This window comes from Carlito syrichta, unplaced genomic scaffold (assembly GCF_000164805.1).
Source record: "Carlito syrichta isolate Samal-C Ts95f unplaced genomic scaffold, Tarsius_syrichta-2.0.1 Scaffold147036, whole genome shotgun sequence".
In the NCBI taxonomy this organism is placed as follows: Eukaryota; Metazoa; Chordata; class Mammalia; order Primates; family Tarsiidae; genus Carlito; species Carlito syrichta.
Genome location: NW_007091132.1, coordinates 305,387 through 318,376, shown reverse-complemented (window position 1 = coordinate 318,376; position 12,990 = coordinate 305,387). Strand labels below are relative to the sequence as shown.

The following is a 12,990-nucleotide window of genomic DNA, read 5'->3' as shown; positions in this document are numbered from 1 at the left end:
CTGAAACAACCAGAAATTGACCTTCCATGTGACCCAGAAATTCCCCTATTGGGAATATACCTGGAGGAACTCAAATTATTCTACAAAGAAGATACCTGCACACATATGTTTGTTGCAGCTCTATTCACAATAGCAAAAACATGGAACCATCCATGTTGCCCATCGAAGCTGGACTGGATAAAACAAATGTGGTACATATACACAATGGAATATTATGCAGCTATCAAGAACGACAAATATATGAACTTTGCAGCAATGTGGATGGATTTGAGTCAATCATACTCAGTGATTTATCACAGAAACAAAGAACAGAGTTCCATATGTTCTCACTCATAAGAGGATCTTGAGCAATTATAATGCTGTAAGAAAGCGATTGGCAGTAATGGGAAACTGTTGGTGGGGAGGTGTGATTGGCAGTTGAGGGAAACTTCTATTGGAGGGAGGGGCATACCTCATTAGCAGGGGTACCTGCATGATCAATGTTTGTACACCTAACCCTGAATTGTACCCCACATCTTTATAATAAAAATTTTAAAAAAAGAAAACCAGTTTTAAATGTGCTGGAGCTCAGTGAATGCTATATACCTGTGCCCATTCTAATGAATTTACTAGAATATGAACTTCATCTAACCAAAAACTGCTGGGTAAAAGTCTGGTAAAAGTACTGATATGAGCATTTCATAATTAATTGTAGAGCTAAGGCTAAAACAAGAGTAGAGTCATGGATGAAAGAATATTCCATACACATTATATGCTCCAATGACGTAAAAAAAAATTCCAACTAAGAAAATAGGAGAGATTAAAAAATGGGAAAACAGAATAAGACTGCTGCATAGGTAATAGGTGAGAGTCTAAGTATGCCATCTAAAACTGACATGTCAGACAGTAAGGAAAAAAGAGAATTTAAGGCCCTATAAATAATATAAATAAGAAGTAACTAATAGAATAAAAATACAAACTTTCCTAAAACCCCCTCAAATGAATAAAAAAACAAATACAGTAAATATAATACAAATAGCAAGGGCAGCATAAGAAAACATTACAGAATTGAAACCAAGAGCAGCCTGTATATGAATAAATGTGCATTGGCTTAACTCACCTACTAAAAAGAAAATATTTTCAGATTGGCTTATAAACAAAACCCAGTTCTTTAATGTGTAAAAGAGATATACCTAAACACAGTGATTTGAAAAGGCTGAAAACAAAGAGACTCTATCCTTACATCATAAATAAGAATAAAATGCAAATGGGTCAGAGATCTAAAGGTAAAAGTACTTAGGAAAATATGGGTGAATTCTTCTATAATCTGATTGTTGAGAAAAACTCACCAACTGTAACTAAGCACTCAAATATAATAAAAGACTGATAAATCTGACAACATAAAAATACAAGAATGCATTAGAATGACCAAAAAAACCCAACATAACACAGATAAATCATAAACTGGGAAAAATATTTGGGAAAAAATATTCATCAGTTAAAGGCTAATATTTCTAAGATACAACTTTTTAAAATTAAGGAAAAAGACAAAAATCATATAGAAAATGGGCAAAAGACATAAACAGGAATTTGTAAAAGAAATAAAAATGATTCAAACGTGGAAAGATGTGCCCTGTTGGCAAGTCTGTGAAGTAACAGGCACTTTCATACATTGCTGGTGGGATTGTAAAACAGTCCAACTCCCCTGGTGGGACCTAGGAAAGCTGGAAATATCTAATTAAATTACATATTCATTTATCCTTCAACTCAGCAAATCCACTTTTTTCTTCCCCCCATTTGGGAAGCTGGAAAGAGCCCTGTGATGGATGGTAGCAATATCACTTTTGAGAATTTATCCTGAAAATGTATCTCCAACAATATGAAAATATATATGCACATGGTTATGCATTGAGCTAGCATTTGTAACAAAACTACTGGAAACTACCTAAATGTCCAAATACAGGAGATCAGTTGAGTAAACTATGATGGGAAGATGGAGAGCACATGCCTCTAAATAAAATACTCTAACAAGTGCACAGCATCACTTGCTTAGCACTCCAGCCACGAATGGATAACTTCTATCTAATCATGAGGAAACACCAGACAAATCCAAAATGGGGAATATGCCATTTAAAAAAGGAGGAGGGAGATTGTGTTCTTCAAAATATGTTGAGGTGGAAAAAAACCAAGAGACTGTAGAAATAGTCCAGGTTGAAGGAGGCTAACAAGATACAACAACTTAAACACAGATGTGACTCTAGACTGAATACCCCATGCTGGAGGGGAAAAAAGAACGAAACATGCTGTAAAGGGCATTACTGATCAACTGACAACTAGAAAATGAATGGTTAGTTTAGATAAAAAATTGATTTTTAAGCCGGGTGTGGTGGCTTACGCCTATAATCCCAGCATTTTGAGAGGTGGAAATAAAAGGATTGCTTGAGCCCAGGGGGTTGAGACCAGCCTGGGCAACTTGTCCAGACTTTGTCTCTACAATACATTTTGTAAAAACAATTGGTTGGGTGTGGTGGCATGCACCTGTAGTTCTAGCTACTTGGAAGAGTGAAGCAGAAGGATCTCTTGAGCCCAGCAGTCTGAGGCTACAGTAACAGTGCACTCCAGCCTGGACAACAGAGTGAGACTCTGACTCAAAAAAAAAGATTTTAAATGTTAAATTTACTGAAGTTGAAAAATACTCTCTTAAGTCTTATGTACCCTGAAGTATTTAGGAATAAAAACCCATGATGTCCATAACTTAATCCCAAATAGTTTAGGGGGAAAAAAAGTGTGTGTGTGTGTATGGATGCCTGTGTGTGTGCGTGTGTGTGCATGTGTGCACACACATGGTGTATGGAAAGAAAAAGAGTCAGAGACCGAGAAATAGAGAACAAATAACAATGGGGGGGTCAGATGTTAGTCACAGGTGAATCTGGATAAAGTGCATATAAGTATTCTTTGTACTAATCTGATTTTTGCAGCTTTTTTTGGTAAGTTTGAAGTTATTTTTTAAAAGATTTTTAAAACTTGTAAAAGTCATCCAACAAACAGCAAAACAATTTTAAACACATTTAATTATAAAAGAGAATAAAAATCCCACTGCACTAGCAAAATGGACTTTGATTTTTCCTGCTACACTCTGTACGAGAAGAAATACAATGACAGTCATAGAAGTTTAGGTGGATATACTTGTGACATAATTTGTTTCCTCAGTGAAATTAGTTTTCTTTTTGTGATGGCTCAGAAATGCTGTCTTATACATTCAAGGTCTCAAAAAATATATCATCTATGTGTCCTTTTTTAACAGTAAAATTTTTATTAAAACTGAGTCTTTACAACATATTTAAAATGTCATGTTGCACAGTGAAATGCTTAAGAAAAAAATTGTATATTGCAATTATTGTCACACAAATTTAAGAACATAATTAAAATTAAGGTAAATCTCTCAGTATCTATCTATATATATATCTCAAATTTCATGCCAATGATCCGGAATACTTGAGTTTTCAAGTTGTTGGTTTTCCAAACTGTACAAAACCGTTTTCATCCGCTTTATAAAGGACATGGCAGATTCAGAAAAAATAACTTTGGTTGATAAAGTCTGTTTTCCAAAGAGCAAATGGAAGTCCTCAATGGGATTAGGATTTGTCTTCAGAAGCTTCTTCCAAATGAAAGTCAGTCTGTAATGCAAGAAATGAATCCCATGTAGTAAGGCATGTTCATAATGGTAGATTTTCTCCCCAGTCCTGCTGGTGAAGGCCAACTTGAGATCATTTTGCATGCTCTGTCTCCATCTGTTCCAGTCTGCCTTCAGGGTATGATTGGCACATGACACTTTATCTTCCAGCTTCTCAATCTCTTCTGTAAGCATCAGCATCTCACCACATACTCGTGCAGGACAGGAAGCAGGGCTCTGAGAGTCCAGATATCTGCTTCTCCTTGGCCTTACCGCCCTTGCTCATGCTGCGGGCAACGTCTTTCAAGGCATCAGCCAGATCCTCTTCAGAGGTGAATTGGACCAAACTATTTCATATCACCAAAGTATTCCCTTTTCCCTTGTAAGTTCTCTGAGATATTTTATCTATCAAGTTTATTTTCTGGCTAAATATATATGTATTTTTGAGTTGGAGTCTCACTCTGCTGCCCAGACTGGAGTGCGTTGGCACGCTCCCGGCCAGCACAGCCTCGACCTGCTGGGCTCTGGCGATCCTTCCACCTCAGCCTTCCAAGAAGCTGGAACTACAGGCGCGCACTACCACGCCTGGCTAATTTTTGATTTATTGTAGAGATGAGGTCTCGCCAAGTTGCCCAGGCGGGTCTCGAACCTGCGGGCTCAGGCAATCTTTTTTTGTGATTAATTGTAGCGATGAGGTCTTGCCAAGTTACCCAGGCGGGTCTCGAACCCTCCTCAGCCTCCCAGGGCGTGGAATTCCAGGCTGAGCCACCGAGCCCGGCTTCAGTATTTCAATATTGTTCATCTCCATGAACTCCTCTGGGTAGTTTTTAACTTCTCTCAGGGAGGGCTGCACAGCTCTGTCTGCCCCATCGGGCTCAGCGGGACAGGCCCTTGCTTTTTGTGAGGAGAGCGGTCTCAAGCTTATGCAGTGAGAAAAACTCTGAAATCTCCATTAAGTGTTAACGTTGGACGATCAGCGATTCGGTTCAAAAACGTATGCAGCCCCTTCCTGCGTGTCCTAACGAAGTCGCCATTAAAGGGAAGTCCCATTAAAGAGCCCCGCCATTCATTTCCCTACAAACTTTTCTGGCAATGGTGGAATGATCAGAGTTGGGCGAGCTGCTTCGAGTCTGCCCTTCAGCCGAAGGAAATCTTGATAATGTCTCCCGACTGTCAATTCACTGGTGTCGAAGTCCCCGTGAGCTAGCTTGGGGACAATCCTGTAGTCACGAACGTTTCTACTGCAGTCACATGACTCTCGGGCATCCACGTGATGCAGAGATCCTTCCGATCTGGCTCATCTTCAAACTTGATTCGGCCTGTCGTGGATGCCGGAGATGCTGGCCTCACAGGGGCCGAAGGAGTCATGGCCACCCATGAGGCGTCCTTGCTGAACACCGCCGGGTCGTCCTCGCCGCGGCCTGCGGACGGAGCGCCGCCCCGGGCCCTTCCTGTCGGCGCCCGGGCCGGGAGCTCCCCGGAGTGCGCCCGCTGCGCCTGGCGCCCGCCCCCCATTCTGAGAGAGCTCTGCCCATTGGCTCCCGGGGAGAGAGCTCTGCCCATTGGCTCCCGGGGAGAGAGCGCCCATCGGCTCCCGGGGAGAGAGCTCTGCCCATTGGCTCCTGGGGAGAGAGCTCTGCCCATGGGCTCCCGGGGAGAGAGCTCTGCCCATTGGCTCCCGGGGAGAGAGCGCCCATTGGCTCTCGCCCCCTGCTCCGCCCCCTATGGGTCCTTAAACGTTTATGTGAAGATACCTTCCAGCAGATTCCAAAGAGAATTCGAATTCCAGTCCCAGCACCAGTAAGTGTCGAATGATAGAACTGACCATTGTGGTGAAAGCCAATGAAGATAGCGTTAAATCTCAAGCAATCATTCTAGATAAGTGATTGAGACTTCTCATAGAGAAGATACGTAATGTAAAACCAGAAAAGAAAAACTGGATCTTTAATACCCAAATCTGGACAATCGGGGAAGGAGGAAATGGTAGGAAGGGAAAGGGAAACTCCTCAGTCTGCACTGGGGAAATCAGAAGAGAATGCATCATCTTGGCTTCGATAATATTGCAGGAGTTTTGAGCTCCGCTGTCAACTTAAACCAGCAGCCTCAGGTTCTTGTTCCAAGACCAAGAAGATGAAGGGACGCGGACACCCAAAGGATGAGGGAAAGAAGGAGTTTATTAAGCAACGAAGCTCTTCAGAGAAGAGAGTGGACCTGAAATGGGCAACCTGTGCTGGTGGTTTTTATCTTATCTTTTCTCAGGGCGTTTCTCTTATTTACATCTCATCCGCTCCTTACTTCCTGAGACTCAATTCTTTTTTTTTTTTTTTTTTCTTTTTTCCTTTTTTCTTTTTTTTGAGTTGGAGTCTCACTCTGTCACCCAGACTGGAGCGCGGGGCACACTCCCGGCCACCGCAGCCTCGACCTGCTGGGCTCCGGCGATCCTTCCACCTCAGTCTTCCAAGTAAGCTAGAACTACAGGGATGCGCTACCATGCCCGGCTAAGTTTTTGATTTATTGTAGAGACGAGGTCTCACCGTGTTGAGATCCAATTCTTATTGCGCATGCGAGTCCTTGACCAAAGCTAATCCATCTTGAATACCCATGAGTACCATAAAAAATTAAAAGTAGCGTATGATCTAGCTGTTCGATTTCTGGATGTATACTCAAAATAATTGAAAGTAAGGTCTTGAAGAGATGTTTGTACGCCCATGTTCACAGCAACATTATTTGCAATTACTAAAATGTGGAAGCAACACAAGTGTCCATTGATAGATTAATGGATAAGCAAAATGTGGTGTATATATAAATATTATGCAGCCTTCAAAAGGAAGGAAATTCTGACACGTTACCACACGGATGAACCAAGGGGACATTATGCTAAGGGAAATAAACCAGTTGCAAAAGGACGAATACTAAACGATATGATTCTGTTTATATAAAGTAGTTAGAGTAGTTACATTCATAGAGACAGAAAGTAGGATGGTGGTTGTTGAGGGCTGAGGGGAGTGGCGAATGGGATATTATGGTTTAATGAGCAAAAAGTTTCAGTTTTGCAAGATGAAGAGGTCCAGAAATGGGTGGTGGTGATGCACAATATTACATATGTCCTTAATATACACATACCTTAATACCACTGAACTGTACACCTAAAAGTGGTTAAGACAGTAAATTTTATGTGTACTTTACCAAAATAAAATAAAATTGTTTTTAAAAAGTGAAAGACCTTAAGATTTATGAGTAAGACTGTACCTCCAATGAATAACACTTCTCCTTTTGAGGGGAACAGCTCCTGGCTGGTCACCAGATCCTGTGGAGAGACTAATCATGGGATGCAAGTGACCGGACACTCAATACCTAATATTCATGAACTGGGTGTTATCAGTCCTGCTTTGTCATAAAGTTGTAATTTCCAAGAACTGCTCAACCATCACAGAAAGATGATATATGCAGGGCAAGGCTTAACAGCCCCTAAAGGCATAAATAAGTCACATGAGCAAGATGCTCTTGGGCCCAGGATGCTCACCGTGGCCACACAGGTAGCACACCCTTGGCTGATACCCATGGCTTCTCATCCAACATTCCTAAAGAGGAAGACGTTGGAAGCTGGGTTTACAGATGGCTCTGAACCAAATGGACTGTTCGATTATGACAGCCCCACTTAAGGGTAACCAAAACACAAGAGAAAAGAAATCCTCCCAGTGGGCAGTACTTTGAGTGTAAGAAGAGATGGCCTGGACTAAAGGCCCTGCATTGATCCACGGGGGACTAATGGTTGGCCATATGGTCAGAGACAATCCTCTAGCTTTTAAAAAGCCTTATATGCTATTAGCTTGATTGTCTTAAAAATGTATATGTGCACAACTGAAAAACTGAAACAATGTATGCCACAATGTTAACATTATGAGTGGTTTTTATATTTTTCCTTATATTTTCCTCATTTTTTTCAATAATGGTATGCTAGTTTTATAAACAGGAAAAAGTAAACTTTTTTATGGCTTGATAACATAGAAGTCTGTTCAGCATGCTCTATAGAGTTTATTTAAGTCTGTCTTCTGTAAACAATATTATGGTCAGTCTGGGGGCACATTTCATCATGACCCTTTCTGAGCCTGGTTTGGCATGCAACTTATTAGAGATGGTGGAATCATATTCTTTATAACTGATTCAGTCACATAAATAGAATGCAAAAATGAGAGGCTTTCTATTGATCTGAAAGGTCACAAGGCAGCGTGGCATCACTAGTCATGCAGGCTTTACTGTGAGCCTGGCTGGCGTTTGACTCCTGACTCTACTGTTGACCAGCCTTATGACTTTGGACAACACAGCTGATCTGTAAGCCCAAACTTACTCTTTTTGAAAAGGGGAGGATGCCAACCACCTTCTGTTGTCCTTAGAGTATGGCCAAAATGATTGAAAGTGGTGAGTTATGGGAGGTATCTACCTACCAATGCTAAGCTCACGGCAGGAGCTCTATGTACATCCCATGTGCAGGAAGGAAGAGCGAATGATGGGGAGGGAACAAGGAGCTGGCTGAATTCTTTTCCAGCTCTGAAAGGCTGCTTACTGTCACCAACAAGAAAGGAAGTCAGAAGTCTCAATGGACTTTCTGCCCCAATAGATCGTGATCAACTAAGTCATGAATGAAGGGTGGCTGGAAGAAAGATAGGAGTAAGAGGAGTCCTAAGCTCCTCCCTTCTCCCTCAGTGACTTGATTTTTCAGTGGGGTTACACCCAATATGGGTGAGAATGACTCTCCAGACACCTCTAACATTCCTACAGGTAGAGGGCAAGGCACAGAAGAGGAGGGCAGTGTTTCCAGAGTTTTGAGATGACCAGGCAAGCCTACTCCAGAAAAAGCCACGCAAGAAGCACTCTAGTGTGGCTTGTTGTCCTCTTTGTTCTCAGCTTTTACTTTGGAAGTAATTTGAGAAAAATGAACTCTAGTATGCCCCAGGTGGACTGAGGCTTGAGATAATAAAAGAAGAGACAGTTTTGCAATTAGAAAAGCATTTTCTAAACTCTGTCGCTTCAGGAAGTCCTATACCTTCTCTCTCTCTCTCTCTCTCTCTCTCTCTCTCTCTCGTCTGGGTGCTTAGTCTTGCTACAGAGCCACAGGCAGTGTCCGTGGCAGCCAGGTCCTAGGGCTCTCAAGAGCACATTGTGCACATCTCTTTCCAGCCCTGCAGGGTCTAATGAGGTCATGTGGACAGTCTGAAGTCGGCTGTGGAGGAAGTGCTTACTACCAACATGCTTCAGAGTGAGATCTACATCTGTAGCCTGGACTCAACCTGCTCATGGCTTCATGAATAGGGACCACATGCTCTCATGACTCTAGGTTCCTTGTCTATGAAATCATGGTGATGGATTCATCTTGAAGGTCATTGTCTCTAGTCTATGAAAAGTACCTGGCACAGTCCTGGGGAAATAAGGGAGGTTCAATTATTATTCAAGTCATTTTTCTTAAGACAGCTGGAGACCTTCTGGAATTTTTCTAGAGAGCTCTCTTAACTTTTTGCTTTTAACACAGGGAAGAAGACATCATGTCGAAAGCAATTAACCACAACTCTTGTCTTCAAAACAGCATTGCAGAAGGCTCAACCAAATGGGCCACTGACTCATTCCACAGTCACCTCTGCATTCTCATGTGACGTCCAAGTTTGTGACATCTGAAATATTTCCAACCAACCAAAAATCTTTTAGTGCAATTGTGGCTACTGAAATGTGGGGCAAGTTTTTCCATAATGAGAGGTTATTAGTCAACCTTCACACGCACTGTATCCTTTAGAGAAAAGAAAAAGAAAAAGATTTGTGTGAGAGGGATTGAGAGGGAGGGAGGGAAGCAAGGAGGGAGAAAGGCAGGGATGGAGGGATGGGGGAGAGAGAGAGAGAAAGAGAGAGGAGACAGCGCGAGCACTAGCTCTCAGTCCCTTACCCTTGGCTTCCCTGATGTAATCTATTATGTCTGGGAATGACAGCCTTGAAGAAACATCTGGGACTCATCATATGCCTTCTGCTATACCAGAGAAGAGATGATTTCTGGATATTAATCTAACATGGGGCACTCTATCAGCCTACCAGAGGGAAGAGCAGGCTTTTCTAATTTATCGTGCCAGATGAAAGAATTTAGAGATTCGCAGGAAAGTTTTCATTGCAATGTCAAGGTGGGAGTCCTCAGGATACTCCCCATCCGGATAAGCACAGCTCAATCTGTTCTGGGGAATGTTCAGGCTGCAGAAAATAAGCTCACTTTCTTTTTTTGTGTGCATACACTTGAATGAATAGGTAACATTTCATAGACTTTTCAGACGTTTGTCACCTAGAGTAAGAAAAAAGTTGCGTTTTCTAAACTATTCAAACTCCTTACAACTGAGATTCTCCTCCACAGATAATGATGGTTGCTAATAGTCTGAAGGGTCACCTACAGGAAAGACTGACAGTCAATTACTTCTGGGGGACACAAGTTACTTCCAGTAGAAAATCACAGTCTAGAACCAACGGTGAATTTACTATTGTGGTTTAATCATTTAAAACTCAGTCTCCACAGGTCTTGGGAAAATTCTGGAAATATTTTCTGTGGTGCCTTGATTTCCTTTTATAAGGAAGGGAGCTGAAAATTCAGAGTGCCTCTAGGGAATGGTTAAAATCATGTCTAAACACATGATTAACAGCCAAAAAAGACATCAGTATAATTACCAAGAACAATATTTGTTCCCCATATGTATAGAAAAGACGGTTTTGTGTCAAAAGACAACTGAACGAAGTAATTTTTTTCTTTTTGATGACTTAAAAATATTTATAGAATTTTTAAAAAGTAATCATTTTCTTATTGCCAAGAAATTCATTTGGCTGCTATTTTAAATTAGGAATAAAAAGTCTCCAGCTTTTTTGTGTTAAAAATTGTAACTGTTTATTGGAGGCAGGAGACCAAAATCTCTCATTTTATTGCAGCCTATGACATGTGCTCAGCTATTAACCTTTAACAGTGAAACCAGAACATTCATTCAAAGTTCTAGAATTCACTGAGAATCTAAACATTTCTCCCAATATTCTTTTATTACGGGCAATTTCTGGTTCAGTGAAAGTGCACTGAATTACAAGACAACATTCAAAACACTGAGGAGAAATATGTCTTAAACTATTTATCATCCTATGGGTTTTTAATTTTCTGCTGACTATGATAACCAGAGAAGAAAGGGTCTTCTCGAGGGGGGAAAACTATTTCTGGATAGTCTTGTGATGTGCAGCAGCTGTTCTTCACTGTAGATTACCTTTTTTTTGAAAACTTTCACACAAAGCTACCACTAATCAGTTGGTGCATACTAAGTCAATTGCAGCAGAACTGCTTGAAAGGAAGATGGCAAAGAAAAAGCTCTTCCAGGCTTTCGTATCCTTGGGTTTCTTCATTATGGGAGAATAACAAATACAAAAGCCTGATGCATCTTGGGAATCTCATGTTACCAACAGGCAAGTAGTTTCACGTGCAGTTCTCACTCAGGGTTAAAAAGAAAAATATCTTACATGAGAGTTTGGATCTTCATGGGATTTAGAGATGTTTTCATTCAACCCACACAAACAGGATGGAAGTTTCTGGGTTGTATTGTAAACGTTTCTCTATCAAGACCAAAACATGCACTGCGTTTGAGTACTTGAGAATGAGAAAGTAGAAACAATTTTGAATTTGCATATGCTGTTCCTGGTCATCCAGGTGAAAAATTTATATAATAAAAAAGTCACATTTCTGATTGGCAATGACGAATTCAGTTTCCCTTGGTGTACTTGTAGAGATGCGTAAGTCAAGATATCCTTTATCATTATCCTTAAGACTCAATCAATAGGCAGAATAATTTTGCAGATTATACACTAGAACCCAATCCTTAAGTGCAAATACTAGAGGAATGAATACAGTTGTAAAAATTCCAAAATGAAAGTGACCTTTAGATGTGTCAGAAAACAAGTTTTATAATAATTCCTGGTGGGGTATAGCTGGGCACATCAAATAATGAAGGGAAATTTGACAATATATTTTAAAGCCTTAAACCTGGATAAAGCTTTTGACTCATTTTTTTGGACTATATTTTTGTATAAAAATATATAAAATTGCTCAAAGGAAATACAGTATATTGAAATACTATCTGTGACCATCTTTGGTACATACCATGATGATTCATTTTCGTTTGCATCTTTTTTGCTTCGAATTCCAAGACATGTTCAGCTTTCTTCAAGGAAGTTTGTTGCAATCTAAAAATTTATATCAGAAAACTATTTAAAGAACTATCCAACAATGAGAAACAGAAGGAAAATAGTTTAAGGAAGGCACCACTGTGCAGCCATCATGTGGGAAAATACTTAAGACATAAGATATGTTAAGGATGACTATAGGGAAAAGGCAGGTTACAAAATAGTTTGGACTGTGTGGTCCCAATTTTGTACAAAAATATATAAAATTGCTCAAAGGAAATACAGTATATTGAAATACTATTTGTGACCATCTTTGGTACATACCATGATGATTAATTTTTGTTTGCATCTTTTTTGCTTTCCTGTAATTTTCAGATTTCCCATGTTAAACATGTATTAGGTTTTAATTATTTTTAAAAGTGTTAATATCAGTGAGGCTTAACAAGACCGTACATTCCAATATTTATTTGTCCCACACCTAAGAACAGCTCTTCAATTCTTCACTCTATTTGTCTGCACCTGTGTTGTTTGCACGTGTGAATACATGTATGTGTTTGGGAATCTTTCAGGTCACCCAGAATTCAGTGGTAAGGTGTTACAAGGGGTCAATAGTTGAAAGTCAAGGCTAGAAACATTCCAAGATAAATTTATGCAGTTGTCCCTTAGTATCCAAGAGGGATTGTTTCCAGGACCCCCTGAAAATTCCAAACTCTGGATGTTCAAATCCCTTATATAAAATGATGTGGTATTTGCATATAATCTATGCACAACTCTGTATACTGTAAATGATCTCTAGATTATACAAAATAAATGCTATGTGAATAGCTGTTATACAGTATTGGTTTAACATTTTATATTATTTTAATTGTTATATTATTATTTATAATCTCTTTCCCAATATTTTCAATCCACAGTTGGTTGAATCAAAATGTAGACCCTGCAACTATGACTGACTGACCAACTGCATTATAAGCCTAATATTATTAGAATTTAAATTTTTTTTTTTTTTTTTGAGTTGGAGTCTCACTTTGTCGCCCAGACTGGAGTGCAGTGGCCGCTCCCGGCCCCCGCAGCCTCGACCTGCCGGGCTCCGGCGATCCTTCCGCCTCAGCTTTCCGAGTAGCTGGAATTACAGGCACGCACTACCACGCCCGGCTGGT

The 12,990-nt window shown here is 40.3% G+C and overlaps 1 pseudogene; it reads right to left on the bottom strand.

Moving 5' to 3' along the window:
• Nucleotides 1-3,614: 3,614 nt before the first annotated feature.
• On the bottom strand, nucleotides 3,615-5,296 carry LOC103251830 (annotated as a pseudogene).
• Nucleotides 5,297-12,990: the final 7,694 nt, after the last annotated feature.